This window comes from Arachis ipaensis, chromosome B9 (genome assembly GCF_059453495.1).
Source record: "Arachis ipaensis isolate K30076 ecotype BB chromosome B9, ASM5945349v1, whole genome shotgun sequence".
Classification (NCBI taxonomy): Eukaryota; Viridiplantae; Streptophyta; class Magnoliopsida; order Fabales; family Fabaceae; genus Arachis; species Arachis ipaensis.
The window spans coordinates 15759807-15786536 of NC_142444.1; the positions used below are offsets into that span (position 1 = coordinate 15759807).

The 26730-nt window shown below is 34.4% G+C and overlaps 1 pseudogene across 1 annotated transcript in view; it reads left to right on the top strand.

Annotated features, from left to right (window-relative positions):
* Positions 1–249: 249 nt before the first annotated feature.
* LOC148543851 (uncharacterized) overlaps positions 250–26730 on the top strand; it is a 30074-nt pseudogene continuing 3593 nt past the window's right edge. The window contains exons 1-5 of the transcript XR_015899568.1: positions 250–351; positions 519–801; positions 1718–1750; positions 3767–4069; positions 23043–23173. The product of XR_015899568.1 is annotated as an uncharacterized LOC148543851 (transcript). The remainder of the gene's footprint in view (positions 352–518; positions 802–1717; positions 1751–3766; positions 4070–23042; positions 23174–26730) is intronic.

Below are 26730 nucleotides of genomic sequence, written 5' to 3' on the forward strand. Positions count from 1 at the left end.
TCAAGAACAGAATCTAGACAAGGCACACGGAGAAGTCGTCATTGGTCCTAAGAATCTTAACTGGATCACGGCCCCGACTCATTCATTCTAGGTGATGCAGTGGATAAATAGGTATAATCACGTTCTGAGCTTTCCGTGCCTTCACAGGGTACCTTGGATACTTACAAGGACTGGTATCGGGCAAAATTTGGGGACCGTTTGAATTTGTCTAGCCTTGTTGTTTAAGAGAATGATGAGGGTAATTAGGATATGGATGTTGACAATCAAGAGCAGGAGCCACAGTCACCTCCACCATCCCCTCCACTTCCGAATCCACTTTCACAGGAACAACCTATGTCCTCAAGCCAATATGTATGTATCTCAAACACAGTTTATCCAATCGTACCCAATACATCAGTAGCATTGGGGTATGCCACAGTTTGATCCAGGAGGAGGTTCTTTTAGCCAGTTGCTTGGATTCATGGCTGCAGATGCAGGACAATCACAATATGCTCAGCAGCCTGATTACTTTATGGCAGGTGGATATTCATTGGATGCAAGGCATTCGTGTCGCACTTCGTCCGGTGCTTTTTGAGGGTTTGTATCTGTTGACTCTAGTAGGAATGACGGTAGTCGTGGGGATGCTTAATAGTCAAAATTCTAATCGTGTTTCAATGGGTCTTATTGAAGAAAACGATAACACACCTGAACAAGAGACTGATGGGTATCTAGTGGATGAATCGGACGATAAGAACGAGGATGAGGACGACGATGAGGAGGATGAGATAGAGGATTTCGACGAGGATGAAGATAGGAGAGCTCGTTTTATTCAATAAAGTCATACCTTTTATTCATGTATAATACGTGGAGAGCTCGTTTCCTTTAGTGTTTTTGTTCTATTAAGCCCGACGTTGATGATAGGTTAGAATGTTCATTTTGTTTTTAGAAATTGGCTAATTGGATTTGTCTTTTAATTTGGTGCATAGATTAGGTTGCGGAAGCTTTTTCATGATGGAAATAGTTGGCAATAATTGATCATCCAAACAACTGTGATTTCTTTGATTAAAGGTGAGAACTTTTATTTTTAAATATTTCATATCTTGTTTGAAAAATGTGTTATTTAGTTATTATGTATTTTGTTTCTTTGAATAGCATGTGGTTTATCTTAGTATTAATGTCGATCTAATTGAATGATATTTCAGACTTTGATACCTACTACTAGATTTACATGTTAGTTTTAGTTTATTGACAAAATGATTTTGACGTTGTTTTGGTTATTTATTTAGTTGATCGTTGCTGGTTCTTTTATAACTTAACAATTGTATTATGGCTACTTATTTATACTTATTGCAGATTAATTATCTACATTTTTTTGTTAATGTGGATTTGAGTTGTGTTCCTTTTGTCGTCTGTCTTTGGGCTCTTCTGTCTCTATGGTAGCGTTTGTTTGCAGAGATTAGAACTGAGACTGAAAGATAGAGACTCAGTATTATGTTTGTTGAGCTAGAGACTGTTACTTAAATTTTTGTCTCTGTCTTCAAAATTTCAGTATTTCAATACTTCCAAAAAGTAGGGACACTAGAGACAGAAAAATTTAAAGACGGGAACAGAAATTTTAATTATAATTTGTACCTAAATTACCCCATTCTAATTTTATAATTTCAAAATTACCCTTATGTAAACCAGGGCTTCTTGATCAACCCTAGTGATTGATCTTCTCATTCTTCTTCAAAAACAGCCACCGTGTCGCCACTGGCCTCGCCACCGCTAGGTAAGTGATTTGCCGCTTGCGAGTTCATCTTCGTAGCCTCCATCTTCTCATCTCCTCCTTTTCTCCTTCACAAGAAAATCGAAGAACGAAGCTGCCGCCTCTCTCCGATTGCTGTCCACCTCAACCATCAATTCCTCGTTCGAACTGCTCTGAACCAGGTTAGTTTTATACAAATGTTGTTTAATTTACTGATTCCTTTCATCTTTTCCGTCGTGCCCTAATCTTTGGATTTGTTCGTTACCTAGCATTGGGACTTTTCTCTTCTTGTGATAATCAATTTGATCTGTGGATTTAACCATTATTTTTGTAATGCTTAAATCAAATTTGTTTGTATTTGAAAGGTGTATTTGTACTCAGAACCTCTTTGCTTGGTTTGTAATTATTTTTGTTAATGGTGTGAAGTAGTAGCATTGAAGTTAAAGAAATTCTTTGCCCTGTTGTGAATTTGTTCGTGACCTAACATAATCCATTTATTTCAGCTTTATACTTAATGAGTTTATGATGTTTACTTCCTTTTATGTGTCACTAATTGGATCATTACTCAATTCATTAGCCTAACTACATCTATTTATTGATTTCATTCTGGATTATACTTTTTTTTCCAATTTTTTCATGTCTGCGACTACTATTGTTCCATGTCTACACAAAGCTCTCATTAGCCTAACTCAATTGGAAGAGTAATGTATGATTGAATATGTAGTACAAACTTGCAAGCAAACTGTTATTAGTTACCTTGGTTTATTCTATTACACTGCACTTGTGAAAATTTTCATGCATAAAGCTGATTCGTTTCTAGACCTTATTAAGGCTTCTCATAGTTTGCGAATCATAGTCTGATAAAGCAATTGCTGCTTTTTTATGTAAAAATGGCTAACTAAATTCATGTATATATATTTTTATAAAACATAAGTTGTACTTGATAGAGTGCTTAATCAGGTTTAAAGAAGAGGGGAAATCAGTATTTTGAATTTTATTGGGAATCAGTACATATCCTAGACATAAGATTTGCAGTGTTTATTTTGAATGTGTAACTCTGGATACAGTCACCTAAAAATAGGAAAATGTTCTTTTACAACAAGCTTATTTTTAAAGCAAGGGGAAAAATGTATATTTACTATTTCTTTAAAATCTTTTATGCGAGTGTTTACTACTAAGACGTAAAGATAAAATGTTATTTGCTAATCTAGAAGTGTGTATAAGGTAGTAAATTGTAATTCTCCCCAAGTAGGAATATGTACTAGTTAATATATGCTTTAATCATGCAAGTGTGGACACATGTATACTTGAGAACAGAATTTGCTATGAAGGCAGAGTAAGAAGAAGGATTTTGCATCTAGCAATGCAAGTTTGGTATTTTACCTTTTAACAATTAACATATAAACCAAGATTCCCAATTCATGAGTAATATTTGCTATATGGCAATTGAAGTTTCTAATCATATAAACAGTAGGAGAATCATAGTCTCACAAAATTTGAATATATTCTTAACAAATAAACTAGTTTTTTCATTATTTGGAAAAGAGTGTATATTAATCCTCTTTCATATATGTACGAATTTTACATTGAAATGATTAATCTATCTCTTTTTCTCTTAAAATAGTGGAAACAAATTTATCATTTTAAACAGTAAGATTATTTTATGACATGATTAGGAATTTAAAATATATGAAAATGCTAGAAAATGAAATGGGATATAGTAATTTGCGCACAGGATCAAATGCTTTAAAGTGGGAAAAGGAATTAAACGAAGATACTAAAACCCCATTGCAAATAGAGTTAAAGAACCCAAATTGTTTATGTGCTTCATGTTCTTCTCAATTTAAACCCAAATTGTTTATGTACTTCTCATCTCCTCTTTTTTCTCCTTCTTTTTTGCCTTTTGGTAGAGTTTGATGTGCTTAAAGTATCTGAAAAAGTCACTTTCAGTATATGAAACGAGAGAGGAAAACCGATATTATCATATAAGTATTTGGTACCCTTTTAATTACACTAACAAGAAATGGTGATGTTTATAAGATGGAGGGCCAGCAGTGCAAGGACAAGCCTCACATTCTGAAGCTGGTGCAAGTGGAGGAAGCACAAAGCGATATAGGAGGAAGAGAAAGCAAGCTGATGTTTTAGAGAGGATGGCTGATCATATCCAGCAATCTTCCGCTAACCAAAGGAAGAATGCCCAACTACGTGCTGATGCCATTGTTGGTGTGAACGAGAAGTTTAAGGTCGGTGAGAAACTTACACAGCTTGGGTTCGATGATGAAGAGGTGGTGAAGGCAATTTTGAAGTTTGCTGAGAGTCCGAATGTGTATGCACACTTCTGGGGTTTGTCAGATTCACAGAAAATTATCCTTGTGCGTTCCATTATCTGAAGTTGACTGTTGATCGACACTTGTTATATAGATTTGGCTTAAGGTATTAAGTTTTTCACTATAGGGATAGCTTATTTTGAGATGGTTATATTTTACATGATTTAACGTACAAACTTATATTTGGTATACATTTGGCTGTATATTTTGGTATTGTCTTTATCTTGGTCTGTATTGAATAGGTTTTGTTGGCTTAGTACAATATTTTTAGTAGTGTGGTATTGCCTTTATTTTGGTCTGTATCGAGTAAGTTTTGTTGGCTTAGTACAATATTTTTGGTATCCTAACTCCCATGGTCTGTATTTTTGGTGTCATAACTCCCATGGCCATCTAACTAACTTCTCAGAAATGATTTAACTAAACTAGATTAACTATTTCAGCTATCACAACTAACTTTTGCAGAATCTTCAGCAACAGGTCTTTAATTCATTCTAACTTTAGGTCTCCTAATATGGAGAAAACACTTGGTCTTATTACGATCTATAACCCAATTAATTGAACATAGTACTGAGTAAGAAAGGGAAAGCAAAACAGTTAAATGCCAAAGCATGAATAGTAGATAAATTGAGAATACCTTCAAATTTTAAAAGAATATATACTAAGTTACAATTGAGAAGAATGACACATACCCAACCCATTTATGCTTAAATCTCTTTTCATCCCTTTCGAGTAAATGACTTAAACTAAGTGACTCATGTTGCAATATTATCACAACATAAAACAACTTTCTTCAGCAATAAATTGCATCATACATGCGAATTTGACTAAAAATAAGTGTATACACATACTGAAACATGTACTCATTTTATATTTAAAAAAAATTTACACAATGTGTCGCTTGCCTATTCAATTCAAAGGTCACACTACAACTTAAATTGCTGAGTTATCACATCTTTACATTCGAACATTTTACAATTACAATAGTTGCACAATAATTTACATGGAAAAACATTTGAAAAGGGTGACTTGATCTAGTAATACCATTCAATCTGATTTGATACAAAGGTGAGGCCATCAGTACCCTCATCTTCAGCAACAGAGTATCAAACGTGGATGTCACCAATTTTTCCCTCTTCAAGGAACAATGTGGATGTTCAAAGATAATACACATATATGGGATATACAACTGTTTGAGCACAATATTACTAACACTACAAAATGGATCAGAAACTAGGCTTTATATGAAGTGTCTTCAAGCAATGGCTTCCTTTGCTCTCTTCTTATTGAAGATTGATCATCAGCAGGTTCGTTGAAAAGATCAATGCTTCTCAAAAAGATCCATTAGCATTAATTACCATTAACCATAGTCAAGCAAATACTTAGAACATTCTTCAAGGAATTAGTAGTAGTATGCATGATGATGTCAATGGATATATTATTATCCGGTGGCATTAGGAGGTTGGTGTGGTAACAATAACCAAAACAACTTGCACCTTTGATCTCTATAGCGATAACATGCACATCAAGTTTAGGAGAACAAATTTAACACCTCAGGTCAAGTAACAAAGAGTAACTGCAACTTGGTAACTTCTTTTTTTTTTAATGATTTATGGTTCCCTAAATAGAAATGAGGGATTCACAAATCAAAAATAAGGGATTCACAAATCAGAAAATCAGGGATTCAAAAATGCTATACGAAATTATCAATTTTGAACTTCATAAAATTAACAAGTAAATAAGATAAATTGACAAAAGATACCATATCCGCTAAGAGAGAAAGAACGGAGATCAGAAAAACAGCTCCAAAACGGTGGCAACGGTGGCAACGCAAACCACAGGCACGCAAACGGCAGCAAAGTCACAAACTTTGGAGAGCAACTAGTGCCACGAACGTGAACTGATGGAGATGCGCCGTCGTCGTTCGGACCCTTGGAGGTGCTACCGGCGGTGGAAGATTCCTTCACCGGAAAGGAAAGGAGAAAGGGTAGAGGAGAGGATAAAGGAGGTTAGGGTTGCTTGCTGACAAAAAAATGAAATTAGATTTGGGGGTTAGGGCCCTTAATTAAAATAAAGGGCATTTTTGTAATTTTAAAATTTTAGTCTCTATTTTTATTTTAAACCAAACAGGATACTGAGAGATAAATCAGTCTTGTACAATTTTACACCAAACACAATACTAAATTGAATTTCTGTCTCTGTCTCTTGGTATCTGTCTCTCTGTCTCTGTCTCTTGGTCTTTGTCGGCAAACAAACGCTACCTATCTTATTCATTTTTTTCTGTCACCTTTGTCCTCTTTTTACCTCTCTCTTATTTGCCCGTCTCAGTCCTCCCTTTTTGATTTTTTTTTTAAATATCTGAACCAGAAAAATCGACACACTCTTACCTTCTACATTAGATAGAAGTTTTTTAGAATTTTTTTCTGTGTTAGTGACTCATTCACGGGTACAAATTCGGTATGCGGGACACGTTTGTAGCACCGAAACGTCAAAAACTTATTTGGCTCACCAGTTGAAATGAAAATAATAGTTTAGTTAGTTTAGCAAAATATTTTTTTTGTGGCGTTCTATAGTTATATGTCGTGTTATCATCTTAGGCACAGAGTCGTGATTCGATATGTAAGATGGCAACTGCATGGCAACCCTCGTACACGAGACTTGTAATTCTCACCATTTCTAGAAAATTCAATTTGAAATTTAAAAACCAGTTAAGGAGATAGACTTAACCAGTTAAGGAGATAGACTTAAAATTTTAAATTTATGGATAGGAATCTAACAACTGTTCTTTTGAATTTAAAATACCTCAGTTACACCTACTACTAGAAGTATATAAATAAAGGTACACCGATAGGTAGAAGATTGCCCATCTCAAACACTAATCTTTCTCCTTCTTTTTCTACAAAAATATTCTGTGTTCAAACACAAGAGTCAATCTCATAATCAATAAAGAGGAATTAAAAAAAAGTAGGGAATTATGTTTTGTTACTTGTATGCTTGGCATGCGTTATGATCTATTTTATTATTTATCATCTATATTGCTGCTATATAATGCTCTTATACTTTTATCATGATTATGTGTTTTATGGTATTATTCCCCTTTTTTCTTTTTCTTACACGTTTGTATTCATGGGCGGAGCTTAGTTAAGACAAAGAGGGGTCACTTTTGGTAAAAAAATTAGTAATATTTTTTCAAAAAATAAAAAATTAGTTCAACTGTCTCAAATACTTTGCTATGACTTAAAATACCAAAGTTCAATCTTCATCTTTTATTTTTATTGCACAATAATTTTTAGTTTTAAATATTCAAAACATGTCAGATTTGGACTTAACTAAGTGTATTCGTATTTCGCAGTTCTTATCTATTCAATAAGCAACACTTTCTCTACCTTTGAGTTCAAATATAAAATATTAGGTATTTTTTATTTATGTAATTTAGTATTATTTTACATTTTATATTTTACATTTTACTGTTTATCTAATTTAATTTTTTATATCATAAAAAATATTAGAATATTCAATAAGTATTGATATTATTGTATTTGTATAAATTGATTAAAAAAATTCAATAAATATTATAAATTTTAATATTTATCATTCTAACTTTTTTTTACATATTTTACAGGATATATATTCAAATTTTTATATAAAATAATCATGAAAAATCAAAAAATTGATGCATTTTTTAAGAGGAAGGCTAATATTTAAGAAGGAGAACATATAACTTTTACAATATCAACACCTGTAGATAGTTTTTCTATTTTAATAAATCACGAAAAAAGTGAGATACAACCTCCAAAAGTTCAAAGAGTTGCATCTGATGAGTTTGACCTTAATTCTTTGGAACAAGACTCTGGAAAACGGCTTTAAATTTGGCAATATCACCCAAATAAGAGAGATGGGGTTAGACGAGCTTATCTTAAACGGAGTCCATATCAAAAGCATCTTGACAATTATCTTCTATCTGGCTCCCCCCAAAATTTTGTTTCAAGCTCCGCCACTGTTTGTATTATGTTTATCATCCAAGTTTCTCCCATACGCAAATCCATCATTATTTAAGACTTTTTGATCAATAGCGCATGCATATTTTTGTAGTTTCATGATGAATGCTATTTCTATAATTGTTATTATTACCCTACAAGTCATTTAAATCAAGAATACATACCTTTCTATAAACTTTGTTCGATTATTAATATGCTTTATTTTTATTATGTGCATTAAAAATATGATACTATATAATTTTTTTAACTTGTGTCATTATATTATTAATATCTCCTTAATTAGAGAGTACATGTTTATCTTGTGCCATATAATTATAGTATCATTATCATTAATATTGTATCATTATTTCACATGCCCCTATATATATATATATATCTTCTTGCATGATTTTCTTCTTGTGTATACCTAAACAACCATATTTGTAAATTGAGTTTGGTAAAGGAAGGTGATATCCAAAAACAAGATATCGATATAATCCTTCCGTAAAGAAATGTGATCACCAAAATATTTGGAATAAAAACTTTCGGTAAAGGAAGGAGACTCTCATCTTTTATACCAGTTTGAGCTCAATACCTTCCATAAAAGTTAAAAGTTAAGAAAGAAAAAGTATAAAGGAAAAGTTTGTTTGTATTATTAATTCCAAAGTTGCATCCAGCTTAAGTTGTAATTATGTTGAGTGTCCATAAGCTATTATTCCTCTGTTTGGCTTATCTATATTGATTATGTTATTATTTTCTTTTATATATGCATACCATGCTATATTTTTAAAATTCTATAAGTGGGCTAAGGATAGATATAGAAGTGTCACCTAGCACTCTAATCGAGATTTTTTAAGTTCTCATCCATTTTCTTTTCCATACTATTTTTAGAAGAGCATGACACAGCGCACGCATAGAGACGACGCAGCTCCCACGAGGGTGACTTCCAAATATGATCCTAAAAAAGATGCGTGGATAGTTACGATCGCTACTACCGTGCTCCAAACTATCTACTTAGGTCGAGACTTCGTAGGAAAAGGCCTCTAACTGTCTGTTATAACTTTTTTATATGCGAACACTTCAGCACCCAAGAAACGGCCACCAAGGTGGTCTACTTCAAGTTAGATTCTAAGACAGAGGAATAAGATTCCAGCAGCTATAGCATAGAAGAGGATTTAGAGAAAAAAATTGACCTTTCGCAAAAGTCCAAAGGTGGAGTACGTGCCCTGTTTCCTTACTAAAACACCCCGTCAGATCTTAGTTCACCACACATCAGAACCAGATCTTCACCTTGCGAAAGTGTTAGAAGGATCCCAACAAAAAGATAGGATATAATGCAAGGATGAGAATTTCTTCGACGAAATTAGTTAGGATGCGTCGGATTTTTCGTCATACTTATTTTTAGACATTTCTATTTTGATTAGAGACTGTACTCATGGGAATCTTTTTTTTTTTTATTTGTTCGAACTTGCTTATGTGTTTAATTCCGTCCTTTAGTCGCTTATTGAAAATGAAAGATTTATGATGGGCATAATATGTGTTTGATCATTGATTCAAATATAGTGCATGTGGTCGTAGTGATCGTAGTGATGGATTGGGACCTTTTAGATTTATTAGAATTGGGACAAAAGACATTTAAATTGTGTTGTTATAACCAGCTCTTCTATGCCCTTTATTTTATTTTAATGGAAAATACTTAAAAATTGAAGGATGTTAATAACAATCAAGGAATTTTTGGAGAAAAAAAAGGAAGAGAAAAATGGAAAAAGAAAAAAATATTCAAATAATTTATTTGTTTTTGTCTGTGTATTTATTTTAAATTAAATCGGTTATTGGGACATATTTAGTTTTGTATATTTTATATCAAATATAATACAATGATTTAATTTGGTCACTGTCTCTTTGATGTTTGTCTCTGGTCCAAATACAATTTTAGTTATTAGGTGTTATATATCCTCAATTAACTCATTTAACCTATTTCTATATCAACATCTAACTTATATTTATTCAATACTCTTTTTTTTCCCAAATCCTATTAAATGCTATTATTTTGCAAAGATATTCCATAAATATAAAAATTTAGTTATAAAATCAGTCAATACATATTTATATATGATGCTTCAAATAATTTATCCTATATATTAATTAGTACTAAAAATTATCAAATATTTCATAATAGATTAATAAAATTTGTCATAATAGAAATTTTTTTTATAAATATTAAAATATGTATTTCTATACGAAAATTATTTTTCTGTGTTTGTGTAATAGAATTCACTACTCTACTTTATATTGCTATGAAACAATTATTGTTTTAATGATTTTTAAGTCTATTAATTAAAAAAAAGATTTTAAAGTTTTCTATTTTTTTTTCAAATTTTGAATTTTGAGTAAAAAATTACACACGTAATAAAACATAGGATATTTATATTCCAGCTACAAATACGCTACATTAAGCCATTTTTTGGGTGCTTAATTTTTTTATTAGTTATATTTACATATTTTCAAAATTTAATTGAACAAGTTACATGATCCCACAAAAATAGAAAACGATCCAAGAGATGTGTAGTTGAGACACTAGTACTAATACATAATGTTTCTTACTCTTACTATGATAGTGTTTTATAGTATAAGGAAGAATTTTAACTGTTCTTGGAATATTATTATTTGAGCGATTTTAATTGTTGATCTCAATCCATTTAATATATTAAAATTGAGTTTTTTCTCTAATTAATAAAAGTGAGATGTCAATTTTTCATAAACTCTTTTTTCCTCTCAAATGAAAGTACTATTCTCTCTTTTAAATTTATTTAAAAAAAATATTTTTATTATAATTATATTATAATTATATTACAATTAGCATTTAATGAATAATGCATGATTATATTAATTTAGAAAATTATTTTTATTATAATTAAATAAAATTAATATTTAATGCATTATCAACTAATGAAAGTGAGGTTTTAATTTTTTATGAATTATTTTTTCTCCAAAATGAAAGTACTATTATCTCTTCTAAATTTATTTTAGAAATATTTTTATTATAATTATTATATTATAATTAGCATTTAATGAATAATGCATAATTATACTAATTTAGAAAAATATATTTATTAAGTATTGTTTTGATCCTTAAGGTTTAAGGTCAAAATCGAATTCGTCCCTGATGTTTATTTTGGATTTAAAATCGTCTTCAACATTTCATTTGGTATTAAAATCGTTCTTTTTAATAAAATTTTTAATTTTATTACTAAATTATCCCTAATAAAAAAATTATAAAATTAAAAAAAAAAGGAAAGAATGCGGGGGAGAGAAAGGAAGAGGAGGAAGGGGGAAGGAAAAGGAGGAAGGGAAGATGAGGAAAAAGAAGAAGAGGGGGAAGGGGATGCCACCGGTGCCGTGTCGGGAATCAGAACTAGAGGGAGAGAGAACTCACGAGAGAATTGCTATTTTGCGTTTTGCTGTATTACTGTTTTATGTGTTTTTTTTTTTACATGTATTCGAGTGATATGACCACTGTAAGTTAATTATTTATCCTTTTTCTAGTCCATAGTATCTTGCAATTGCATCTATTTGTAGAATGCGGAGTAGCTGACAATAACAAAGTTTCAAATCAGAATAATATAATAGTGTCTTGTAATGTGAACAATAATTCTGACTCTAAGATGGTCACAATCAAATTTTATGCACAAAACACATGTAATGTGGCCCTGTAATGTATCATTTATACTCTGTTCTGAATTTCTAATTTTTGAATAATCATTGATAAGTTGTGTTGTTAAAATTATTGATAAAAATGGTTTTGTTATGTTATTGTTGTTGTTTTTTAATTTCTGAATCTACTATTTTTTAATTTTTGTTGATAGATTTATTGATTTTAGGGTTTAGGGTGATTATTTGTTACTGTTTTTTAACTTTTGTTACTGTTAAACAAATTGCTTAAACTGAATTGTGTGCTTCGAGATCCTTTAAATCCTGGATTTCTTTTTGAATTAAAGGTTTTGACATTGAAAAATTGTCCCTTTTTAAGAACTATTTTTTACAATGGGACTATTCAATATATCTCAGAAATTGAAATTTCATAATTGCTTTAAATTAAAAGAACTTATTCCAGTCACAAAGACCGATGAGGATGTTCTTCCAAAATGAGGTACTACTGCTAGCTAACTTGTCAAGACTCAGATTTGTAACTATAAACATGACATTGAGATGGTCTTCTCTAGAGCAAATAAATATAGGGCAGTGCTACGGTGATGAAAGGAAGAATTTTCTTTTCATGCTGAAATAACGTGGAGTAGATGGGTATTGGACGCGTGTAAAGATGTTTCCCAAGAAACAACAATTCTGAACGAAGCAGAGAGACAATAGGCTTTCAGTTGTAAAAGTGAATAAATAAATTAGGTAGTAAATTATGTTAATTAATGTGGTTAAATGTTTGGGCCATTTTGATTTGAAGCCCAATATTTTTTTTGAAGCCGTGTTATTCCATCAAGAAGAATAGAGTGGGATGCTGTATTCCTCTGTGGGCTTAGTCCCAACAATAATAATAATAATAATATGTGAAAGAAGTATTATAACAGGGTTTTTGCCATGCGGTCTTTATGCTTACTCGGATCGGTTGGTTGACTAGTTTTCCGTTAACCGGATTGAACCGCTCGGTCCAATTCGATTTTCAGCACCATTATCTTATACATCTGGCTACAAAACTACAAAACAAAAATAATAACCGGTTTAAAGTTAACTTTAAAATACATTTTTTTTATAATATTTTGAGAATATCAGACTGCATATTAAATAAAATGGTTGAAGCATAAAATATATTTTGTTATATTTAGGCTGGGATACATATTTTTAATTTCTTTTTATAATGAAATAACTATCATTGTTAAATTTTAATAATTTCTTAATTAGTTTACATCGGTTTCACTATTAAATAGTATAAGTATTTGTTGGAAAATACCACTACTGCGGGTAATGTAATGTAATTATCCACACCGAACAAAATGAGACTATATAACTTCTTACGATGGGTGACCGGAGAATAGTGGGCTCGACTCCTTCTTCATGGGCCAATCGTCTGAACGAGAAAGACCCTTACTAAGTTTGGAGAATATTGCAACTTAGAGATACTTGAGTGGTGTCAGTGTATTCATAGTGGTGATTCAATAAACACCTTTGGAGAAGCTCCACCTTTTAAGGAGGATAACCGTCCCTTTATCTAAGGAAAGTTGAGATATGACTCCTGGAAGTGGGTTGGGAGATTTTAGGGGCAGCTATTTATTTGAATAAGTCTTATTTGCCAGCTAACCTTCGTCTCCAACTTCCTTAGGGTGGACTTTGTGTCGGGTCCAATTTCTTGGAGGGAGGTCGATTACGTGGGGAGCCCAACTTATGGATTCGGAATTTTTTATCCTACTTGGACCTGCGCATAGGTGTCGGGTCAGGATACGAACATAATTATTGTGAAATCAAAATATAATTGTCTTAACAACGACATAATTGATCACTACAAGTAAATACAAATTAGACAGAATGAAACCGTATATTAGAATTGAAGGTTACAAAAAGGTAATTCTTTCACAACACGTCTGACCGAATTAACTGCCGTAACTTCTTTGCACAAAAAATTGTCTGCTCCGTCCAGAAGACCGCCAACAGGTATTTTTCGGATAAGCTCTCTTAGCCGGCCAACCTTCTCAACCTTCAAGTAATTCGTCGGTCGTTCTTGTACTTCGTACACGGAGGTCAGCTGCCCCTTCGACGTGGATTAACAGAACACACTTCTCTGAACCCATCAGCTACTTCCCATGATGGTAGCTTCAGTAGGTCCGCTTAAAGTGTGCCTGTTCGTCCTTCTGCCTCCCATCCTATTCGGACTTCCCTTCTGTAGTTCGTTCAGCCTCTACTCGTCGCTCCAGTACAATCTCTAGCTGCACCAACCATCCCTGCTGTCTGTGCTCAGTTTGACGGCGTCAAGCACGGTGAGGAGCATCAAGCACCATATGCAGTCTCAAGCATAAGTAGGCCGCAAAGGAGAACGGCGGACGTGCGGAGTATATCAATACGCGTCTACTAGATGATGCCGCCAGCTCAGTTTATCACCTGCTGAAATATAAGGGCTACAACACGGTACAAACGGCCTTTGCAAAATATGATCACAAATCACTTGCCAGGTGTGTCTTGTGTTGAGCGTTACATTTTGCTTAATCAAATGCATATCCTAGGGGATTTTTTTTTTAAATGAAAAAAGGGTATTATTTTTCCCAACATGATTTCTGAACTTTAATTCCTTAAATACGATTTTCTTTTTTCCTGGCATTTAAGCAAGTTTGCCGAACTCCCGACAAACTCTATAAAAATTGGCAACTTCGCCTATTCTCCGGCAAACTCTATAAATTTTATATAGTTCCCCTAACCCCGCGGCAAACTCTGCTTTAAGTTTTTTCAATTCCGCTTTTTAATCCATTATCACCATCTCCAGATAATATATAAATATATAAACAGTATATAAGAATACACAAAAATACACGGACAACAACCATAACTTCTTCAAGGATTTTTTAATTATAAATTAAAAAAATATTAACTCATACTTAACAATGGCAACTATTGTTATCGTCTCTAAAAATAGGTAGATACTTTTTTTATCTTTTCTACTTGGTTTAATAAACATCTACTTATATTTTAATTGAAATAATTCTTTCTTTAAATCAAAGTTATCATTTTCTAATTTTTTAAATCCTTAAATCTTATCAACTTTCAAATTATCAAATTTACACTGACTCTGAACAACATTCTAAATTCTAATCATAATTTTCCTGACTAAGTTTTTTTTGTTACATATTTTCTTTTCATTTTTTTTTGGAATTGGCTTATATATTTTCCTTCCTAAATTAACCAATTACTAGCAACTACCATTGTATTTTAGTTTTTTACTTTTATAATTATCAATCATTTTGACCAAAATTTTTCTTTTCTATCCAACTCACAAAAAATTTTACTCATAATTTTAACTACCGAAAAATCGAACCATAAAGCCCATCCCACATCATAACAAAATCCATTTGCTTGGCCTACACCAAAAAACCCAACATCATAATCATCATCATTAGGGATGAATAACTCTAACCACATAAATTCCCTTCTCTAACACGGACTGCATATCCTCTGACTCTACACAGCCTATGTCTCCATTGCTTGGTGGGACGGGATAGCATGTAATATGCTTATATTGTTAGTGATGTGTATTTGGTTATTAAAAAAATATTTACTTTATTAAATTAGTGAATATTAACGTTAAATTGAAAATATTGACTATAAATTAAATTACTTAAAAATAAATACCGTAAAAAAAATTGATTTTGTGATTTAAAAATAAATTAAATTAGATCTTGTTTACTTAAATGAGTGACAATGTTACTATTTGGTTAACTGAAATAAATCATTGTTAACAGATTAATATTTTGAAGAATAAATTATTTAATTTATTTGAATATAATGTTACCACTGATTATTAAACAATAATTTATCAAGTAAGTCGTTTTTTCCCTCTAGAATTTATGAGCTAAGTTTTTTTTTCTTTTTTTCGGCACACAGCTAAGTTATTTATTTTATATAAGAGTATAAGTTAATTTGGATCATTTCCATACAATATCAGCCCAATTCATGTATTTAGCAAAAAAAGCTCAACTTCATAAAAAATTACCAACCCAACTCTTTTCAAAATTAGGTAAATAATTAAGCACTTAATTTAAACAAGCTTTTTCATCTAATTACCTCATAATACTGGACAAATTCCTGTGTGCTATTACTGCCACTCAGTCCCTGTCTCCTTCTATCATATCAACACGAGCACGCATCCTTCATAAGAAGTATCCACCTCATTTCCATACATGTTGAAAAATTTGATGTTCAGCATGGTAGCATTGGCCATAAATATATACAGGTGCCACTTGTTGAAATCTTTACCATTTTGCAAGGATAAAAAAAAAACTTAAGATCCATTAGGGGTGAACAAAGATGGTGGAATGAGTTGAAGTGGAGACACAAAACTCAATACCAAGATATATTTCTACCCTCAAATGAGCTTACATTTTAGCCATATTTCTTCATGGTTTGCATTAATATTTTATGAAGAAATAAAAAGCGAGTTGTGCGTGTGCCTGTTATATTAGGATGTTTATTTGTAATTTATTTATTATTTTATTTTAAAATATTTTTTTTGTTGAATCACAGTTGGACCAATTTAATCAATGAACCAATAAATCAGTAATTAAAACGGTTCAATGATCGGTCCGATTCTCAGAGCCTTGGATTTTTATATAAACGCAACTATATCCTACCCGTAAGTTGAAAATATCCCAACCCTAACTTTATCATTCTTAACCCGCGGGTATCTAACCCTATCCACAGGTACCCGACTCTACCTGCAATTAGGGGTGTGCAAAAAAACTGGTTTCATTGAACTGAATTGAAACTGAACTGAAACTGTTTTAAATAAACCAGTTTTTTTAAATAAAAAACTGAACTGAAACCATAGTTTTTATGAAAACCAGTTTATTAAAAACCAGTTTTTATGGTTCAGTTTAGTTTTAAACCAAATTAAAATTGATTTTATTTAAACTCTAAAATTAATTTTTACATACTCTTTCTCTCTCTCCCTTCACTTTCTCTCTCCCCTTCCTCTCTCTCTCTCCTCTTTCTCCCCCCTCTCTCCCTTCTCTCTCTCTTTTCCATTTCTTCCTTCTCTCCTCTCTCTCTCTCTCTCTCCGTCTCTCTTCCTTTCTCTCTCCTCTCTCTCTCTCCTCTCCCTCCTCTCTCCCCCTCCCATCTCTCTTCGTCTCTCTCTTGCTCCCCCATCTCTCTCCCTCTCTCTCTCCTTTCCGTCTCTCTCTCTCTCTCTCTCTCTCTCTCTCTCTCTCTCTCCCTCTCCTTTTCCGTCTCTCTTCCTCTCTCTCTCTCCTCCTCTTTCTCCCTCTCCTCTCTCTTCCCCTTTCTTTCTCTCTCTCCTCTCCCTCCTCTTTCTCCCCCTCCCATCTCTCTCTCTCTCTCTCTCTCTCTCTCTCTCCTCTCCCTTCTCTCTTCTCTCTCTCCCCCTCCTTTTTCACGCTCTCCCCTTCTCTCTCTCTCTCTCTCCCTCTTTCTTCCTCTCTCTCTCTCCTTATTCTCTTTCTTCCCCTCCTCTCTCTCTTTTTCCTCTCGCTCTCTCCCCCTCTCTTTCCTTTTTCTCCCCTCTCCCTCGCTCCACTCTTTTTCCCCTTTTCTCTCTCTCTCTCTCTCTCTCTCTCTCCGTCCCTTCCCCCTTCTTTCTCTCTCTCTCTCTCTCTCTCTCTCTCTCTCTCTCCTCTCCTTCCTCTCTCTCTCTCTCCCTCCCTTCTCTCTTTCTCTTTCTCTTTCTCTTTCTCTATCTCTCCTTTTTCCCTTTTCTCTCTTTCTCTCTCCCCCTTCCCTTCTTTCTCTCTCCTCTTCTCTCTCTTTCTTCTCCCTCCTCTCTCTCTCTCTCTCTCCTCTTTCTTCCCTTCTTTTCTCTCTTTTCTCTTTCTCTTTCAACCTTCTCTCACTCTATATCCCTCTTCTCTCTCCCCCCCTCTTTTCTATAAAATAAGAGAGAGAATGAGGGAGAGAAAAAAAGAGAAAAAATAGGAGAGGAGAGATAGGAAAAAGAGAGAGAGAGGAGGAGGAGAGAGAGAGAAAGAGAGAGAAGGGAGGGGGAAAAAGAGCGCAAGAGAGAGAGGGAGAGAAAGTGAGAGAGACAGAGAGAAAGAGAGAGGGAGAGAGGGAGGGGAGGGGAAGAGGAAAGGAGAGAAAGTGAGAGAGAAAGAGAGAGGTAGAGAGAGAGAGGAGGGGAAGAGGGAAGGAGAAAGAGGGAGAGAGAGATAGAGAGGAGGAGGGATAGGGGAGAGAGAATGAGAGAAAGGGATAAAGGGAGAAAAGGGAGAGAGAAAGAAAGGGGAGGAGGAGAAAGAGGGGCAGGGGAGAGAGAGAGAGAGAGAGGATGGGAAGAGAGAGGAAGATAAGAAGAGAGGGGGGAGAGAAAGAAAAGGAAAGGGGGAGAAAGAGGCATACAAAGAGAGGGGAAGGGGAGAAAGAGGGAGAGAGAGAGAGAGAGAGAGAGAGAGAGAGAGAGAGAGAAGAGGAAGAGTGAGAGGGGAAGGAGAGAGAGAAAGGTAGAGAAAGAGAGAGGGAGAAAAGAGGAGAGAGAGAGGGGGGAGAGAAGGGAGAGAGAGAAAGAAAGAGAGATAGATAGAGAGGAGGGAGAGAGAGATAAAGAGGAAGGAGAGAGAGGGAGGGAGAGAGAGAGGAGAAGAAAGAGAATGTAAAATCTAATTTTATATATGTTAAGAGAGAGAGAGAGAGAGAGAGAGAGAGAGAGAGAGAAAGAAAGAGAGAGAGGAGGGGGAGAGGAAAGGAGAAGAGGGATAGAGAGAGAGAAAGAGAGAGAAGGGGGAGAGAGAAAAGAAAAAGGGGAAGAGGAGGGAGAGAGAGAAAGGAGGGGGAGAGAGGGAGAGAAGAAGAGAGAGAGAGGAAGAGGGGAAGGAGAGAGAGAGGGAGAGAAGGGGAGAGAGAGGAGGGGGAGAGAGGGAAAGAAGAGAGAGAGAGAGAGAGAGTGAGATAGAAAGGGGGAGAGAGAGGGAGAGAAGAAGAGAGAGAGTGAGAGAGAGAGGGGGAGAGAGAAAATGTAAAAACTAATTTTATATATGTTAAAAGTTAAAACTAGTTTTAGCCTATAAACCAGTTTAAACTGGTTTTTTCAATTAAAACTGGTTTTATTTTTTTGAACTGGTTTAAACTTGATGAGTTTGGAAAACTCTAAACTAAATTGATGATGATCAAACATTATTAACAGCAAAATTATTAGGCTAATCTTGATTGATGTGTTAATTAAATTAATTTTGTTGTGCAGGTTTTATTGGGCCGAAAATAAATGAAATACAGCAAGCCCAAAGAAAGCTTTCCTATGTGTTCAATGCTTGATCCAAAAATTCATCAGGAAAGCAAATGTTACTATTGGGCCAGAATTTAAATAGTATCACAAGTCCAATTTGTTTTGCATGCATGGTCCGAAAGAAAAAAAATGGAATTGGGGCACAATGATGAAAACCCAACTCATTGAATTTTGGTTGTATGCTTCCAACAGACTTCACACATTAACTTATTATGGAATTCAAATTTTATAAAGAAAAGTTAATGCAGTCCTTGGAAATATGAAAGAGAAAAAGTCAAGTAATATGATGGCAATTAATGGTAGCTTACACGCTACTACACAAGCATGGAGAAATGCACCTAAATTAATTTATCTATCATAACACTCATAGCTTTTCTTTTCTCTTTCTTCTTTCTCTATTTGCTTCTCTTCTTTTCGGTCATTGTCCAGGAAACAATGGAAGCTATGTTCATCTACAAAGAAAAAGAAGAAGCTGCATGCATCAAGACCATCAAGCTAATGATGGCAAGAAAACATACTAAAATAAAAATGAGCTGTGGCTAAGATACACACCAAATGAGGTTAGATTTGGTGAGGTTATCTTGAGTTCTTCATGCTCAAAAATGGAAGGTAAAGATTCGGCCAGCAAGGGAGATTCTTGAAGCATGGCTTGTCTTTGATTCTACTCAACCACCACAGGAAGTAGCTAGAGTGGCAAAGTGATGGTTGAGGCAGAGATTGAAGCAGATGAAGTCATCATCATCATGAAGCATCAAGGGCCAGAAATCCATCTTGGAGAGCAAGCCAAGGATGGAGAGCTCGAATTGATGAAGGGTGATGATCAAGAAAGGACTAGAGGTAATTGCATGTTGGGTTTTGCATGGTTATCTCTTCTCTCTCTATGTGGCCGAACCGGTTCTGATAGTTGAAGGAGGAAGAAGTTGGTTCGGTTGTTGGCTTCAATAAGTGGAGGCTTCCCTCTTCTATATTAAGGGTGAACAACCACTGTTTGGAGCAATGAGAAAATTTGAGAGTGCAAGGCACAGTGTTCTCAGAGCTACCTGAGCTAACAGTTTTCTCTTCTCCTTCAATGTATTCTGTTTAGTATTTTTCTGTTTAATTTTGTCATGTCTTGAGTCTCATGGAAAAAGGCAAACAGTGAGGTTTGTATGAAAAAGCCATAGAGCTGAAAAAGGCAGAGAGTGCAAAATTAAAAGAAAAAGCCATAGATGTCTTAGAGTTCCTTTGTTCATCTATGTTGTGTTTCATGATTCTGTGGGAATCCCCTTGTAAGTTGGGTTAGCACTTTACAGTTTGTAATCAAGTTGATTATAGTGAAATTCCATCATTGTTGTGATGGAGACTGGATGTAGGCTGCACTGTACTTAGCAGCTGAACCAGGATATATCTGGGTGTAATCTTTTTTCTCTCCTACTCCATTTCTGTTTTCTACTGCACAGGAGCAAAAACTAAAAATGTCTCGTGCCAAGTGACGAGACAAAACAAAAAGTCTCGTGGCTAGGGACGAGATAAAAGAAAAAGTCTCGTGTCCAGAGACGAGCCAAAACAGAAAAGTCTCCTCTGAGTTCAGCAAGTGTTAGCAACCAGAAAAGGGGGCTAAGATTCAACCCCCCTTTTCTTAGCCACTGAAACCATCAAAACTGGTGCATTGTATTATAAACTGGTTTAAAACCAGTTTCTTATTTGACAAAATAGTTTGGTTCATTTTCTAAACCATTTAAAATGGTTTAGTGCAGTTTCAGTTCAGTTTATGAAAAAACTGAACCATGAACACCCCTACCTGCAATTGACAAAAAAGATGTAATATTATTATATAACTCGATGATAATTTAAAATAAAACTAATTTTTTTATGTAAAAGAAAAGCGTATTAAATTATCAATTAATCATTTTCTTTTAGTGGCTAAGGATATTTTGCATTTAGTGAGAGATCCTTGATTCAACATCCACTTGAAACATATTTTTATATAAGTATATAACATATACATATATAAGGTGCAGGTTGGATGGGTACCTGCGCATAAAGTACATGTTGCCATCCCTACCTCCACTCCTCCAGCTCGGGGTGTGTACATGATCCGGTCCGGTCCGAATCCAAATACTTTAAGAGCTAATTTGGTATGATTTTACGGGGTCTAGGATCGGGTAAGAGTCTCAAAGATAGACTCGGGTATCATTTAAAACCAAGTCCGAATCAAGGCAAATCCAGCTTCATCCAATCCATATGTATCCTAAGGGGATTAAAAATGGTATATATACTTTAAAGTTTAAATTGATTCTAATATTATGTTATATTAATTATAAGTTTATTGTTTTATTTTTAATTACACTTATTGAATTAGAAAATAGATTAAAGAAGTATGAAATTAGAATTTATAAATAAATTTAAATACAAATATGGATATTAACTTCTCGATTATAAGTATATTTTTTTTTATAAGTACAGCAAAATTTGTTTGACGTAAAAATTTATAAGATCCGAACTCCACCGATTTAGATTCGATTTTAGTGCGACCCAAAAATATAATTTTATTATATCTAAGACCAAATAAAAATCTCAAACACCTAATTATTATTTAAGATCTAATCCGAATCAAAGCGAAGCATGCTTCACTGACCATGTACACCCTTACCTTACCTCCAGCTATAAAAGCAACTTAATAAAGACTTTAACAAATCCTAAGACATTCTTGTGAGATCTGCAGCGCCGTTCTGTGTTCTCACATCCATTGCCATATCTTCCATGTAAGTTGTGAGGTTCGTACCGTCCCATTCTACCTTTCCCTTTCTTTCTCTTCGACTCTTACTGTTTTAGTCCATTGATATTGTGTCCTTTGAGTGTGTTTTGTATTTTTAAAAAGAAAAAGAAACTGAATGTCGCACTTTATCTTGTAGATTAGGTTTCACTGTGTTGCCGTACTATGTAATTGTTGTTGTATATATATATATATATATATATATATATATATATATATTTGGCTGTGTATGATGAATATTCCTGTTGTTAAAAAATAAAAAGTGAAGTCATAATTTATAAGTCAAAGAACTTGCTCATCCTTGTAGTAGTAGCCTTCAAGCATTTGATATTATATAAGTTATCAATTAGAATATGAAATTTAGCGTTAGTTTTGTATTTTTTTAGTAAATTTGACAGCGTTAATGATAATTTTTGGGATTTAATTGATTTATCCAGTAAAGTCATACCTTTTTTATTAATGTATAATACGTCGAGAGCCCGTTTCCTGTAGTGTTTGTTGATTTTCCTGACTTTGTTCTATTAAGCCCGACGTTTTTGACTGGTTAGGATGTTCTTTTTGTATTTAGAAATGGTCTAATTGGATTTGTCTTTTAATTTGGTGCATAGATTAGGTTGTGGAAGCTTTTTCATGATGGAAATGATTGTCAATAATTGATCATCCAACAACTGTGATTTCTTTGATTAAGGGTGAGAACTTTTATTTTTAAATATTTCATATTTTATTTGAAAAATGTGTTATTTTGTCAATAATTTATCATATTTTTAAATATTTCATATTTTATTTGAAAAATGTGTTATTTTGTTTCTTTGCATAACATGTTTTTATCTTAGTATAATGTCAATCTAATTAAATGATGTTTCGTACTTTGATACTTACGGTTAGATTTACATGTTAGTTTCAGTTTATTGACAAAATGATTTTGACATTGTTTTTGTCATTTTATTCAGTTTAATATTGACTGTAGAATAATGGATCTATCGAATTATCTTGAAGTCTTAAGGATTGCATTTTGGTTCAAGTGGCACTCTATCCATATTCTCTCGTGGGTCTTCTCGTTCCCTTGATGATGAAATTTTAAAAGATATTAAGAGAGTTATACCTCACATGTCTTCTCGTCATTCAGCGGTAAGGAAAAGCCTTGGTTCTATGGAAAAGAAAGCGAAAAAGAAGGTATTCTTCTGATATATTGAGTTTCCATCCTTTTATGTCACCTCAATGTTAGTCAATTTTACATTATTTGGATAGAATAATTCATAAACCTGTTTTTTTAATATGTGACTGATCCCATTCTTTTTTGAACTTCATTATATAGGAAAAAAGCGGAAAAACGGGCAGAAAAGAACAAACAACTTTGTGTTAAAAAGGTTGAAGTTGTCTCTAGTACAACAGAAACAAAAAACTATCTCTTATTGTCGCTATTTTCTTGTTGGAAGATGCTATGAGGTTTGTTGTGCAACTATTAAATGTTTTTCCCCCTTATACTAGCATAAAGTTGTTTCCACTTTCATTCTTTATTTTTTTTCCATATTTTACTGTCGAACTTCGCATGAGAGCATGAGAAAATTTTATATTTGTGTTTTGATACTATAATTAATTGTGATCCTAGATGGTAATTGAAATATTCATTTCTTATAACACGGTGACTTGCTCGAAGTTCATTTATATTTAGGACTAATGGTAAACACATTACAAGAACATGATAACAAAATCCTATGATGAAATAGATGTTTTGTTATGCAAGATGTAAGACCCAGAACTTTTGAAAAGTCTTATTATGATCAAGTCTCAAAATCATATGGTTATTTATAGCCTTAATTTCAGAAATTATTTTATTAAAGATAATTAAGGCAGATTGTGATTTATTGAATTTGAGACAAGTTATGATTTATTATCCAATTTGATAATTATTGGATTATTTTCTATAATTATATTATAAAGTTGGTAGTTGTGAAATAATAAGGATTTTATATGATTTGGACTAGATAAGTAATATTTTAAATATTAATACTGCTACTTTAGAAAAATAAAGGGGTTTAATTATATTATTTCTAATTATCTTGATTTGGGCATTTTATGAAAAATAATTTATGAAATTGATGAGCAAATTGTATTTCCTATATACAATTAGTGTTGGACTTAATTTGGGTTTCAATTACTATATTATTTCCAATTTTATGTGAAATTACCATAATGCCCTTAACCCTAATTTTCAAGATGAAACCCTAAAACCCTAACCTGACCCGTTTCCCCCCAAGACCCAGCCAAGCACCCACAATGCACCCTCACCAGCAGCAGTAGCACGCGCTGCTTTCCTTTCTTCTTGAACAAAAGAGAAGAAACTGCAGAGGGAAGGGGAGACTGAGTGCGGCAGGGAAGAGAAGAGAAGGGGGAGGGGCGCTGGCACCGGTGGGCTTCTCCACTGCCGTCGCCGCCGAACCGATACACAGAGAGAGAGAGAGGGAGCTTCATCTGCGTCGTCGTCCAGCCGTCCTCCGGCCTGTCATCACTGGTTCCTCACCGTTGTCGCCGTGGAGGCCGAACACGTCGAGTTCCCTGCCACCGCCTTGGAGTCCGCCGTCAGACCCGACTCGAAGGAAGAGAGGTGTGCCGTCAGCGTCGTGCAGAGAGGGACTCGCAGCTGCCGTCGCGTCGCGTCGCCGTCACCTCTACCGCACGTCGCCACCGTACGCGCTGTGGCCTCCAACCGCGCCATCGCCAGTCGCACTTGCTCTGCCGTCCTTGTTGTGGCTGGTGTTGTCGCCGGAGACCCACCATCGTTGGAGAAAGGGAGAGAGTCAGAGAAGGAGAGTCGCGCCAGAGAAGAACCGTCGCGGAGTTGTCCCTGCCGCTGCGCCCAGCAGCTGTCAGGAGCCTTGTCGCCGATCATGGGGGTGTGTCGGAGTTGCTGGAGGTTGCCGCCGCTTTGCCTGGTTGTGTTGAGTCGCGCCGCCGTGCCTGGCCGCCGGAAAACCTCGCTGCCGTCGCCGGAAAACTCTTCCGGTAAGGGTTTTTGAATTCGGTCTTCATTCGTTTAAGATTCTGGAAGCTTTAACGTCTCTGTATGTGGGTTCCAGGCGCCATTGCCGGAGTCTGGTCACCGCTACTACTTGAGGTGGCTGCCGGGCTGCTGCCGAACCGGTTCGGAGACCGCCGCTGTTCCGGTTTAGCCGTTCCTTCTTCGGTTCGGTAAGCGTTTCGATTTGAAAGCCCTTTCGTTACTGTCCTGTAATCTCACGCTGAGGTTTATGGCATTAATTGCTATAAGATTGAGTTTCGGTTGTTGTATGTTGCGATTAGAGTTGTTGAGACTGTTGCGAAAGTGGCTTGGAACAGAGGTTTTGGCTGCCGGAATTTTGATTGTTGATCTCGGGTTAAGGCAGAAAGGACTCTATGAGACTTTTGGGTTATGGATTTGCGTTTCGAGGTAGGGGCGCTTTCCAAAAACTATAGTTTATTATTGGAATTATTACATATGGGTACTGATGTGAGATATTGTGTATTTGGTGATTGTATCTGCCTTATGTATTATTTGATTGACTCGAATGACTATGGATGTTGGTTTGGCCGAATTGTTGTGTGGCTTGTGAAATGTAATGTTTGAAGTTGATTCTTTAAAGATTTGAAATGAGTTTAATCCGTTGGGGATTGGTTTGAATTGAGTCAATTATTTTGATGATGTGGAAGATAGAATACTCTTGAAATTCAGCCTGGGTTGCTTTAATTGATTTGGTTTTGATAAATGATTTATTGCTGAACCGATTCTTTAAAGCTTTAGAAATGAGTTAAATCGGTTGATGTTGAGTTGATTTTTGAAATGGTTTTTCTTGAGATAAGCCACTGAGGCGACTGTTGGATTTAGCTTGCTTTTGAATTGATTTCTGGTTTTGAGCTGTTGAAAAGGAATGAGAAACGGTTTAGTTGGGACCCGAACCGGGTGGCTAAAGTCCAAGTTTTAGGGGAGGTGCTGCCGAAATTTCTATAGAATCCGAGTCCTTATTTGAAATGTTAATTGGGGAATTTTGAGTTTAATGCCTTTCCTATCTATTTTGAGGATTGTGAAATTATGGCTTCTTTATTACCTTTACTTAGAACAATTAAGGAAGCAATGAAGTTATGCTTTGAAAGAATTATTGAAAAGAGAATCATGATTTATCCTTATTTTCCAAGAAGAACAGTATGTCTTTGGGTACAAGTCATTTGAAAGAGAATTTTGCTTTGAGGCTGTTTTAAAGGGTAAAACGGGTTTATGTTTTTCTCTATTAAACACAAAGATTGTCCCTTGGGAGAGTTTTCGTGATTTTAAAAGGAATTGGATTTCGATTGATGAGCCTCATTATTTTGACGTTTTAAATAAGATTCAAAGTATCTTTTGAACTCTAGTTTAACACAACAAAAATGATTCTCTTATCAGTTTGAAACGCTTCAGATTTAATTATGGAATTGAAGCCGGTTTTGTTTAAGTAAAGGAAATGGTTTTGAAAGAAGTAAAAATTACGTGACTCGGTTTGGCTTAGATCCTATTTTTTTACTCAAATCAGAAAGCCAATGTTTTAATGATTTTAAATGAATTTGGTGAAATGAGATATGTTATTCTCCCCTAAAGACTTGGGACTCTGTCGAGAAACTTTGTTATAAAATCCCATTGTTGAATGGATGATTTTGAATGTTTCAAAATAAATCTTTAACTTGCCATGGTTATGGAAGTTTGGAAAGAGGATGCCGAGAGTGGCATTGTTTTCAAAGGGGAATTTACCTTGAGTAAAAGTGGCTTATGAGCCTAAGATGATTTGAGAAATGAGATCTTTAAAGCCAAGGCTGAAAAGAGTTGAAACTCGATTTCAAAGTGAAATGAATTGAGAAAATAATTTATGGCTTAAATGCCGACTTTATGAATTTAATGATGTTGAATGGTGGAAGTGCTGTTTTGTTGTGAGCCGGAATGGCTGTGTATGATTATACATATTGGTTGGTTTTGGATTGAACCGTGAGCCGGAATGGCT